Source organism: Centruroides vittatus, unplaced genomic scaffold, assembly GCF_030686945.1.
Source record: "Centruroides vittatus isolate TY-2023 unplaced genomic scaffold, ASM3068694v2 contig_1154, whole genome shotgun sequence".
NCBI lineage: Eukaryota > Metazoa > Arthropoda > Arachnida > Scorpiones > Buthidae > Centruroides > Centruroides vittatus.
In genome coordinates, this window is record NW_027120741.1 from 2,257,402 (window position 1) to 2,270,193 (window position 12,792).

A 12,792-nucleotide genomic window follows, 5' to 3' on the forward strand; every position below is an offset into this window, starting at 1 on the left:
ACCCTGACAAATAAATTATAAGTGAAGTATTTTTTTTGTAATAAATAAAGTTTGGGAACTTTTTGAACAACCCTCATAGAACATCAAGTGGTCACTATAGAAAGATTTTTTAAAAAATTTGTTTTAAAGGTTGCACGATGCAGCTATCTTTTGTTTTTAAAGTTTAAATTTTAAATCTAACGAAGTAGGTTTAAAATATGCCATTTGCCAAAGCATTTAAAAATGCAACTTAAGGGAAATTCCGCCATCAAGCACAAACTAAATGAGGTCATTGATGTCACTGCAATTTAAGTGTGATTACCGATCTGAAATCAATAAAATGTTTATTCTACAGCAAAGATTTCTGCAAAATAAGTAACCTATACTTTCTGCCAGAACATAAAATGAATATAACCAAAATTTCATTTCAAACTGGACAAAAATTGCAGCAGTTATAAGAAAATCACACACATACAGATAATGGCTTTTATATTATTAATGTACAGTTAATAGCACACTGACAATAGTAAGGACGTATGCAATTGGAGAGGGGTGAGTGACTCATGCTTAAATTCCATCAATCATCAGATCTTCAATTGGCTTGCTCAGTACTGCTGAGCAATAAGTTAAAAATACTAAAGTATTTACATTCACTGCAAAGCTTTTATGAATTATAAGAGAAAGAGTATTATACTTAATGGATATGTTTGCCTTGAATAATTTCCAAGGCATTATCCAAGGCAAACTCAGTTCTGTATAATTGGGACTAAGATAAACATAATATAGTAGAACTCATTATATTTATTTAAGATGACTGATAAAATACAATGTGAAAAAGATCTGGAGAGAAGATGCAATCAGTCATTTATATCTATTGATATAATAATGTAAATGAGATATGCAGCAACTGTGACATGTTCTGGCAGTTCTGCGATTTACATGTTGGCATCAATTCTAGTCCTGATAATTAGCAATATTTCATCAGTACATAAAAAGGACATTAAGACTATTTTAACTTGTCTCTAAGTTGTTACTATTTTTATTTCCTTCTTCATTCTAGAAGTTGATGTGACCTATGGCATCAAAGTATGGCAAACTGCTAACATCAAAATTGTTTTTTAACAAAATTGAAGACAAAGTCTGCCCAAAAGGAACCACCATTTATTTTGTGTTCCAGACAATACACGTTCTTGGCGACCTACTTCTTTTTGTAGGCTACTTGTCGTCAGAAGTTAAAAAAGTCCTTAAAAAACAAAATATATCCAATTAAAATTACAGTAGAGCATCGATTATCCGACCCCCGATCAACCGTCACATCAGTTAACCGACTGCGTTCTAGTCTGCAAATTCAAGTGTCCGCTAGTCATGTGGCGTTACAATATTTGGCTATGTCTTGGCTACTTTAATATTATTTTTGTTAAATTTTTGCTTGTTTTAGCTGGCAACACTGGCTCGACCATGAGAGGGAGGCCAGTATTTAAATAAGGTTTAATTTTATTTAACGACGCTATCCAATTGCTGTTTTTAAAACGTGTGAGAGATTTAGCTGCAAAAAAACGAGTGTCAGCTGTAAAGCAAAAGAAAATTTTGGACTTCTTTTTCTAATGTATAGGCCTATTTTATGTAAAATATATAACTCTAATATATACATTTTTTTATATTTTTACAGTACAGTACTGTATTTATTTTGTGCAAAATAAAGAAATAATTTTTAACGATATAATAACAACGATTATTATTTCAAAAAAATTTTGTTAGGCTTAACATCGATGAAAATTCAATGCAAAGTAGGTTAATAGCGATATACTAATATACTAATTACATGGGATATACTAACATACTATACTAATAATGTATTTTATCATACTTTTCGGTTATCCGTTTTTTCAGTTATCCGACCAACCCCAGTCCCCAATTGAGTCAGATAATCGATGCTCTACTGTATTAGTAATTTCTAAAAAAGAAACTGGTGACATACAGACGTCTTTGCTTGCATCCATCCATACCTTTATTGGGGGTGTTACTGCTTTTATCTACTAAAAACAAATGCTGGAAAATGTAGATTTTAAGAAAGTTGCCCCCTGGTGATGATATATGTAGAATTTTCATTTTTCTTAAAATCTACATTTTTCAGCACTTGTTTCTAGTAGACAAAAGCAGTAACATCCCCAATGAAGGTATGGATGGATGCAAGCAAAACATCCATATGTCACCAGTTCCTTTTTTAGAAATTACTTTAATTTTAATTGGATATATTTTGTTTTTTAAGGACTTTAACTTCTGGGGACAAGTAGCCTACAAAGAAAGGTCAGTCACCAAGAACGTGTATTGTCTGGAACACAGAAAAAATAAATGGTAGTCCCTTTTGGGCAGATTTTGTCTTCAGTTTTATTAAAAAAGTATAATCTTCATTGGACAAAAATTTACAAATTAAGATTGTTGTTTTTTCTGTTTTGTTTTTCTAGTTAGGAGTAAAACAGCCACTCTTATCTAAACAAAATAAATAAATTATAACAAAACAAAGTTGGGTCCCTCTTCATAGTTAAACAGAGCATTCTCTGTGCATGTGATTCATCACTGAGAACCATGTGACATATGGTCATTGTTGCTTTTGGAGGGCTCCAACTTGGTAGTAAGTTGCCATTTTTGAAGTTTATAGGGATTTTTATTCTCTAGAGATGAATTTGGAGGTATTTTTAGAAGTTTTTTCCCTAAGCCTAATTATTTATGTATGTTATAAAAAAATAATAACACCACTTTCATTGTAAATCAATAAACTTCAAAACCGAAAGTAAAACTTCATTTTAACCAATAGCAACTGATTTAAAAACAAAACAGTATGCAGGAGACTGTAATAAAGGTTTCCAGATTTAGAAATTTTCCCAAGAATTTAGATATAAATTAGGGAAGAAGAAAATCTATTTTGAAAATATGGGCTGAAATTATACAAACATACTAAAATTTTGTTTATTCAAAACAAATAACCAAATTGGCCAAAAAGAAAGAAAGAAAAAAAAGGGGGGGGAAGAATGCAAAACTGACAACTTCAACATTAATATATAAATAGAAAATGACATGTTAATTATTTTTAAATAGAATACGAAATGTTTAATGATTTAAATTATACAGTAATTGTAATAACTGCTATTATTTAAATTGGTAATAAGTTTACACAGTTTTTTTTTAAACTTGTAATCTGTAGGCTTTTTAAAAATATTTCTATCATTTTTGAAGATAATTTGTTCCATATTTGAAAATAAGGTTTTACAAGATGGAAACAGTGCTTGGTAGGAACAGGACAGCTGCATAGTGATGGATGAACAATGTGTGAGCACTGTTGCTAGGTCTGGCAATATTTCATCAAGCCAGTTGGTGATTTAATAATAATTTTTTTAATCTATTTGATTTTTCTATACTACTAAATTTATTCAAGATATGTTCAAATTTTTTCCTAAAACAAGGCTGGAATCAAATGTAGGCAAACTAGATAATTACAACTGCCTAGGACCTGGATCTGAAAGACACCCATAAATTTATTTGTAAACTTTTATTTCTATATATTTGAATTTAAATGGTTAGTGAACAAAGTGAATATTCTCTAAACCAATGAATTTTATTATTACCTTCATTTATAAGGTAAAAAATTCAGAATTGTATTGGCAGAATTCAGTACAGTGAGACCAATGTATCAACAGATGACACATTCCAAAGCCTGCCACGGCTATCTAGCTATGAAACCCATATTCATGCATGCATTTAATGTGATAGATTGAGGTAAAATAAAAAGCATAGGTACTGTTACATATTATTATGTATTTTGCATTGTTTCATATACAGTGGAACCTTGCTTAACAAATACCTCACACAACGAGTATTTCACATAATGAGCAAAACAAATTGTAAAAATTTGTTTTGCTTGTTTGCTTCCCCTCTCTTCATCGCTCATTAAGCAAGTGATGAAGAGAGGGAAAGTCCCGAATTGTGCGCATGCAGCATGCTCCATCAGTCTGTGTTTAGCACTCCTTCCGCTAGCATCTTAGTGTCATCGCTTGTGATCACATTTTTCCAAACTTGTGTTCACACATATTACTTATAAACATCAACAACCAAAGCCTGTTATATAATAAACACGCCAAACGATATGCCAGATTCTTGGGTCATTAAATTTAATGACTGATTCCAAATTAAATTTTAGAAATGTCTGAATTAAAAATTAACTATTTATAATTATTAAATTTAATACGAGATGGAAACATAACTGCCTACCTCTAGTCAAATTAATTAATTTCTAATATTTAATTATAGCCTTTACATAACCCAAGAATTTGGCATATTGTTTGGAGTTTGGAGCATTTATCAAACATATTAGCTGTGATTTTTTTTTGTTTCTGCAAATCGAATTCTCATTCCAGGATGGTTCATTCCATGCTAGAAGAAAATCTTGATGATGATTCATGTTCCTTAACAATGTATATTGTACAATTTTTTTTTGAATAAATGTTATACATAAAACATTTGAGCATTTTTCGGCGTGGAACGCATTATCGTATTTTACATTAATTTCTATGGGAAAAATTGTTTCACTTAAAACGTTAACTGCCACCTGTAATATGATATTTTGTGTTTTATCAGGCTAACTGTAATATGATATTTTCCGCTTTTTTCAGGCCACAATGAGAAAATTTGATATTTAATATTTTATTATGATATAAATAGAAGGATCATTATATAACAGTCGGTAGAGTGAAGATAAAAAAAAAATCAACGATGACCAACCATTGTATGGCCTAAAACCAGAGACTCTAAGACCACAGGATATTTAATATTAATTACTTTATATGTAACAAAAGAGAATAATTAAACTAGTTTTCAATATTTTTTCCCTTGTTTTAACTATTCACTATTTAAAAGAAACATTATCAGATGAAGTGGTTCAACCGCTGACCGTCAAACCACTTCATGAGCCTCATGGGGTGGTTTGATGGTTGACAGTCAGAAACCAACTTCATAGATGTCTGCAAGAGGCCACCACTAGGATTTAAAACAACGTCTTATGAAGTCAGGATAATTTAACCTTGAGTGAAACTACATTGGTTATATGACGACAGGCCGTCGGATGGCTCTGTGTAGCCCTAATTATTGATAGTACATCGGTCAGCATGTCAGATGGCTCTGTACAGCCCTAATTAGTATGTCGGCCAATGGGTCGGATGGCAGTTAACATGTTAATGAATGTTTCGCATTACAAGTAAGACTCTGGAACAAATTATACTCGTTAAGCGAGGTTCCACTGTATCTATTCTTAACTTATGGGCCATTCCATGTAAAGTGATCAAAGTTTCCAGCTCAACCCCCTCAGATTTCAATTAAATTTGGCACAAAGGTAGCTGAGGATCTTAAACTAAACCATGCAGAATATTAGCTCAAATGTGAAGGTACTTCATGCCACCTCTTCATGTGCAGTGATTAAATAGCCAACTTTGTTGTCCAATGATTCCTTAACTAAAAGCAATTACAGCATAAAACTTGGTAGCATAAGACAGTTTCAAGTGAATAATTCAAATATGTTAACAAAAAATTCTAATGAAATGTACTCTATTCACAAATCTTCACCAAAGTTTGAGTGGAATTCATTCTCATGAAACCAAAGTCATATTTCAATTGCCTGTACATCAGGAAAAAATTGAGTCTCAAATTTTTTTGCATTTTTTAGTTGGCATATTTCTAAAACTATAACAGCTTTAAGCTTGAAATTTTACACAAATAATTTTCTTCTTATATAGTCTTAAAATCCAAAGTTTGACTATAAAAGAATGTTTCTACCAGAGTCACAGGCAATTGAAATATGGCTTCGGTTTCATGAGAATGAATTTTACTCAAACTTTGGTGAAGATTTGTAAATAGAGTACATTCCATTAGATGTTTTTGATAACATATTTGAATTATTCACATTTGAATTTTACTCACACTGTGATAAAGATTAGCATATCTGAATTGTCCACTTGAAACTGTCTATGTTACCAAGTTTTATGCTGTAATTGCTCTTAGTCAAGGAATCATTGGACAACAAAGTTGGCTATTTAAAAACTGCACATGAAGATGTGGCATGATATACATTCACATTCGGGCTTATATCTCAGGATCAAGTAACAAAGCTAATATTTTGCATGATTTAGTTTAAAGTCCTTACTACCTTTGTGCCAAAATTCATTGAAATCAGAAGAGACTGAGTTGGAGACCTTGATCACTTGACAGGGAATGACCACAGTAATAAAAAAAATGATTATTAATTAAAAATATATATAAAAAATTTGTATATTTTGCTTGCTATTAGATTATCTCATTACTACAATAAAGAATGAATGGGGATGATGAATTAGCGTTATCATTAAGTTGTGTTATCATGTTTAGCTATAGTTATCATTATCGCATGTGTTAGACTATTCAACTTCTGACAATATCCGAAGAAGCTGGAGAGGGAAGAATACATGATGTCAATGGCTGGATGATGTGAGTAGACAACATTGACAACTGGAGAATGTCAACAGTACACACTTTTTTGGTCTTATGAAAAAACATTGTGAAAAACAGTTATCACTTCAGCCTTTTCATTTCATGGAACATATTATGAAGATGTTCTAAGGCTTCCCTTATTAATTAATTAAACAACTGATGTTAATGCTGTGTACACACTGCTGGTTCTGGTTTAGTGTCTTTTTCCTCTGTAGACAACTTGATGAGGTTTTCTAATTCTTAGTTTGTCAATACCTCGTGACAGCCTTCAATATGATCTATCACTTCTTCCTGTATCATATCAACAAATACCTTGCCACCAATTTGTCTTGTTGTTTGAATTCTCTCTCTTACTTCTGTATCAACTCCAGGGAAGGCTTGGAAATCATTAACAGACCAACCCAAAAATTCTTCCAGCATAATGTTACCATCTTTGGTTTTAATTCATTTATTGTTTCTTCGATGAAGACAGAAATCGTTCACTGTTGCTGATGTAATTAACAGTCCAGAATTTCAACATCAGGAGTGGCCTTAATCATTCCTCAAATCATATTGTATATCTGTTGAGTATATGAGGCTTTGACAAATATAATGACACCCTGATTGAGTGGCTAATGTAATGAAGTTGTATTTGATGGTAAGAATACATCACCTTTGAACATTTTCATCTTTGATGCTAAGCAACTAAAGATGATTATGCACATTATCTATTATCAATAAAATCTTAAATGGTAACCCTCTTTCTCCAAATATTTCTTCACTTCAGGAATGAAACATTGATGAAACCATTCAATGAATATAGCCATATTCCATGCCTTGGAATTGTACTGCCAGAAGATGGAAAGACATTTTTTATTTTTGTTTTCAAGAGCACAAGGATTCTTTGCTTGATAAACAATACCAGCAGGTTTGTTCACAAATGAGTTTTTTCTATTTCAACCACAGGACTGGTCTAAGAAAAAGCAGGGCTTGATGCAACATTGTGTGGGACTTTTTAATCCAGTCCTGTTCAACCAGACTGAGAATTTTCACTTTTTCACTTATAGTTAATACTTCGTGTCTTCTTTTAGGTTTAGAATCCATTTTAGAATTTATTTAAAAAAACTTAAATAAAAATATTTTAAATTTGGTCAAATGAAGAAAATCATCATTTGATTCAACAGATGAAGCAAAACTAAATAAAATTACACTCTATATTAAAAAGCTCATGAATTTCTCAATCAAATGGAGTTTTGACAAGTTTACAATTGGCATCTACACTGCACTTGTAAACCACAAATAACTGAAACTGCAGTTGCTGATCCCAATGATACAGTGGTATCACTGTGTATTATATCTACTCTAATTAAAATGTATTATTCTAAAAGTGAGAGCAAAGTACATAAAATGTAAGGGTATGAAATTTGTTATGTAGAAGTGATATAAATTAGATAATCAGAAAATTCCTAAATTACATATACATAGCAAAAACTGATATAATAATTTTAAAATTTAGCAAAAACATACTTTATCATAACATAAGATGATAAGTCGTATGTTGCAAACACACACACACACAAAAAAAAAAACTGTAGAACCAATCTCTTAGAAAATCAATTAATTAATAGAATATATTTAAGCATTTAATACTTTAATCATAATAAATTTCTAACTAAACTATTAAATGCTATGGATCTAATTATTAATAATCAATTAATTCATTAATAATTAAATTAATAATTAGAAATTCATAATTATCAAATGTGAAGAAAACACATTTGATAATTAAAATGTAATGTTTAAAAACCATTTATATTAAAATTAAATTCATAAGTTTATTTAATTATTGAAAATAATAATCAAAATATTTACAGTAGAACCTCACTAATTCAGACTAATTGGGGAAAGCATATTCCAAATTAGTACAGTTTTTATTCAAATGCATATTGTATGGTGCAAAAAGTATACGTTATTTTTAATAAAGTCAAATTTTATTGTATACTTTATCAAACTATTGTATTCTTTAGACTTTTACAATGCAAAAGTAATGGTAACGTTGTTCTTGTCATTGCCAACCTTTACTAGTTTGTGCTTAAAAAAGAAACTAATTTTGTGATTCCTTTTCTACCTTCTAACTGACACACTTGCCTAAAAAGTAAAGTAATGTAGTTGTTAAAGTTTGCATTAGAGTATACAAATTCATTATTTTAAAAAATACACAAAGCAAAAAACAATTTAAATTACTGCAAATTCCAAATTAGCATGGTTTTACTGTACTCTTAAAAAAATATAAGCATATTAATTATACAGGGTATTTCATAATATTTTTTTGGAGCTACAAGAAGTCATTGCAAGAGAAATATTGAACTCACCTTGATGAAACTAACTCTAGATGGGGCAAGAACTCAAACAGATTTTTTAACATTAACATGTTCAATATGTGCACCATGGGCTCATTGATAGTGGACTCTGCAGTGATGATATGCTCTTTTCACTTGGTGATATCACATGGCAATGACGGTACAAACACTAACTTTTATGTAACCCCATAAAAAGAAATCACACAATGTGAAGTCCATTGATCTTCGAGGCCACAGCTTCCAGACCTCACACTGTGTGATTTCTTTTTGTAGGGTTACCACATCTACTTGATTTAAATACCGGTTAACTTAATACACACTCACTTCGTTTAACCTTAATATCCGGTACTTCTTGATCGTCCAAACGAACGTTTTCGTCCTCTCCGAGGACTGCCTCAGGTTATTCGAACAAAAGAATACATTAGAGCAGGATTCCAATTTTTTGAATTAATTTCTCGAGGAACTTTCAAAATATTCGAATATAATTTGACTATACGCGTGCGCTATGACGCGTTGCCTTTTTCATATTCGTCACACACGTAACGCCACGCGTGCGACAGAGTGTTGCCGTCTTTGGTGTTTATGCATTTTCCAGTGCGTCCGGCCCTGTATATTTCTAGGGCCTCTAGGGCCCTGATGTCATCCGTTTGCAATGCTGAGTTTATCAATCTGGCGTTGTTCAGGTCAGCGTGTATTTCCGGATCTGTGGCGTAGGTTGATAAGGCGGTGGTACACCGTTGATGGCTTATATCATACCTATGTTCTTTGACCCTTTGTTGTATTGATCTTTTCGTGGAGCCGATGTATACCAGTTCTCGCCCTACTCTGTCATCTCTTACTGGGATACTGTATACCCCCGGTGCTCTAAGAGGGTTCAATTTGTCTTTGGCGTTGCGTAACAATTTGTAAACATCTTGTGACCTTTTGTATGCCACCTTGGTACCCGTTTTGGTTGCGATTTCTTTGTTTAAGGTCTTTAATCGCTGGTTGTACTCGACTACTGCGTATCGGCTGGTCTGTTCCTGCAACCGATTACCGTGTGTATTTTGCGTATCTCTTGGTTTGGCATAGGTTCCTGCTAGCTTTCGTATTAGATTTTTCTCGTATCCATGTGCTATCGCGATGCGCTCTATCCTCCGTAGCTCCCTCTTAGTATCTCTCATCTTGGAAGGGTGTGTATATGCCCTTCTAACCAAAGCCCGGAAGGCTGCAATTTTATACGTGTATGGGTCGGCTGATTTTGCTGGAATAAACCATGGGATGTAGCCAGGTTTATAGTATATACCAGTTTCAATTTCTCTTCCATTTAATTTGATATCTATATCCAAGAAGTGGACATTGTTGCTAGAGGTTTGGTCAATTTTTAGGGTTAACCCGTACGGATTGTTGTTCATGTGATTTACAAAATCGATGATGTTCGTGTTCTTTTTCCATACTATGAATACATCGTCCACATATCTTTTATATAAAACTATGTTAGCACTATATTGCGGAATGATGGTTTCTTCTAGTTTACGTAGAACTAATTCACACAGATCGCCTGATAGCGGGCTGCCCATGGGTACCCCACGTTTCTGTATATAGGCTCTGTTGTTGAACTGGAATATGGAATTATAACACATGAGATGGGCTAGCTCGAGGGCTTGCTTACGATGTGTTGATGTTCTGCATTTGGCCAACAGGAGATCTCTCAGAGCGCAGAAACATGGTTCCAACTTTATCGATGGGTATAATGAGACAAAATCTAACACAGTGAAGAGTGCCCCATCTGTAAGCTGCGTTTGCCTTAATATGTCTATTAGTTCTGTGGGGTCCTTGACAATTAGATTGTAGTCCATTAGATGGTTCGTTGCCATTTTGTGGACCGCTCTCTCAAGGAGTCTCGTTGGAGACCTGGCCTTGTCTAGAATGGGTCTAAGAGACTGTGTGAGCTTATGTGTTTTCGCAAAAGCGAATAACTTAGGCGTATCTGGTGAGGCCACTACCATCCTTCTCAATTTCAGCTCCCCGGCAAGAGATGTTCTTGTAAAGAGTGTGCACCGTGCCTGTAGTTTGTATACAAAATCTTCGTCAATCGGTTCACATTCCGTGTCGGTGATGTATTGTTGCATAAGATCTCTGTATGTGGATTCCTTCAGCAGTACTAATGATCTGCTCTTGTCGGCTTTCAATACCGTGATTCGTTCCCTCCTCAGCCAGTTCTTGGTCTTTTGTAGAAGATGCCAAAAACATTTCTCTTGCGTTTTGTTTCTTTCGTCCGAACAGATTTCTAATGCGGCTCTCCATCTGTAATAATCCTTTTGGACATCATTCATGCCTCTGATCAGCCTTTCAATATTCGGCATGACATTATCAAGGCTTGTATTCGGGGTCCCCGGTGTAAAACTAAATGGAAGAGAAATTGAAACTGGTATATACTATAAACCTGGCTACATCCCATGCTTGTATTTGGCTTGTATTCGGGGTCCCCGGTTCAAACTAAATGGAAGAGAAATTTAAACTGGTATATACTATAAACCTGGCTACATCCCATGGTTTATTCCAGCAAAATCAGCCGACCCATACACGTATAAAATTGCAGCCTTCCGGGCTTTGGTTAGAAGGGCATATACACACCCTTCCAAGATGAGAGATACTAAGAGGGAGCTACGGAGGATAGAGCGCATCGCGATAGCACATGGATACGAGAAAAATCTAATACGAAAGCTAGCAGGAACCTATGCCAAACCAAGAGATACGCAAAATACACACGGTAATCGGTTGCAGGAACAGACCAGCCGATACGCAGTAGTCGAGTACAACCAGCGATTAAAGACCTTATACAAAGAAATCGCAACCAAAACGGGTACCAAGGTGGCATACAAAAGGTCACAAGATGTTTACAAATTGTTACGCAACGCCAAAGACAAATTGAACCCTCTTAGAGCACCGGGGGTATACAGTATCCCAGTAAGAGATGACAGAGTAGGGCGAGAACTGGTATACATCGGCTCCACGAAAAGATCAATACAACAAAGGGTCAAAGAACATAGGTATGATATAAGCCATCAACGGTGTACCACCGCCTTATCAACCTACGCCACAGATCCGGAAATACACGCTGACCTGAACAACGCCAGATTGATAAACTCAGCATTGCAAACAAATGACATCAGGGCCCTAAAAATATACAGGGCCGGACGCACTGGAAAATGCATAAACACCAAAGACGGCAACACTCTGTCGCACGCGTGGCGTTACGTGTGCGACGAATACGAAAAAGGCAACGCGTCATAGCGCACGCGTATAGTCAAATTATATTCGAATATCTTGAAAGTTCCTCGAGAAATTAATTCAAAAAATTGGAATCCTGCTCTAATGTATTCTTTTGTTCGAATAACCTGAGGCAGTCCTCGGAGAGGACGAAAATGTTCGTTTGGACGATCAAGAAGTACCGGATATTAAGGTTAAAAGAAGCGAGTGTGTATTTTGTAGGGTTACAAAAAAGATAAAGTGTTTATCCCACCATTGCCATGTGATATCACTGAGCTAAAAGAGCATATTGTCACAGAAGTTTCCACTATCAATGGGCTCATGCTGAGAAAGCTGTGGTGTGTAGCAAGAACTGGATTATTGTATCAATGGATGCTATATCACCCAAGTGAGTTCCTGTCCCATCCAGTACTGGTTTCATTGAGGTGAGTTCAGTACTTCTCATGAGGTGACTTTTCTAACTGAAAAATATTATAAAATACCATAAACAACTATAATCTAAGATTTATATTTTTTATACCCTCAATATGCAATTGATATTTCAAATTATTCTGAAAGTTATAATTCTAGCAAACATTTTATTAAAGTATATAATATTTTAATTAAAAAATAATACATGGAAAATAAAAGTCATTCTGAAAAGACAGTATTAAAGCAATTCATATAATGCAAAAATTGTACACTGAAATAAACATAAAATTCTGAAATA

The 12,792-nt window shown here is 33.8% G+C and overlaps 1 protein-coding gene across 3 annotated transcripts in view; it reads right to left on the reverse strand.

The window, feature by feature from the left end:
• LOC136979337 (guanine nucleotide-binding protein G(q) subunit alpha) overlaps positions 1-12,792 on the reverse strand; it is a 110,766-nt gene that overhangs the window by 4,858 nt on the left and 93,116 nt on the right. The gene's annotated exons all lie outside the window — the stretch shown is intronic.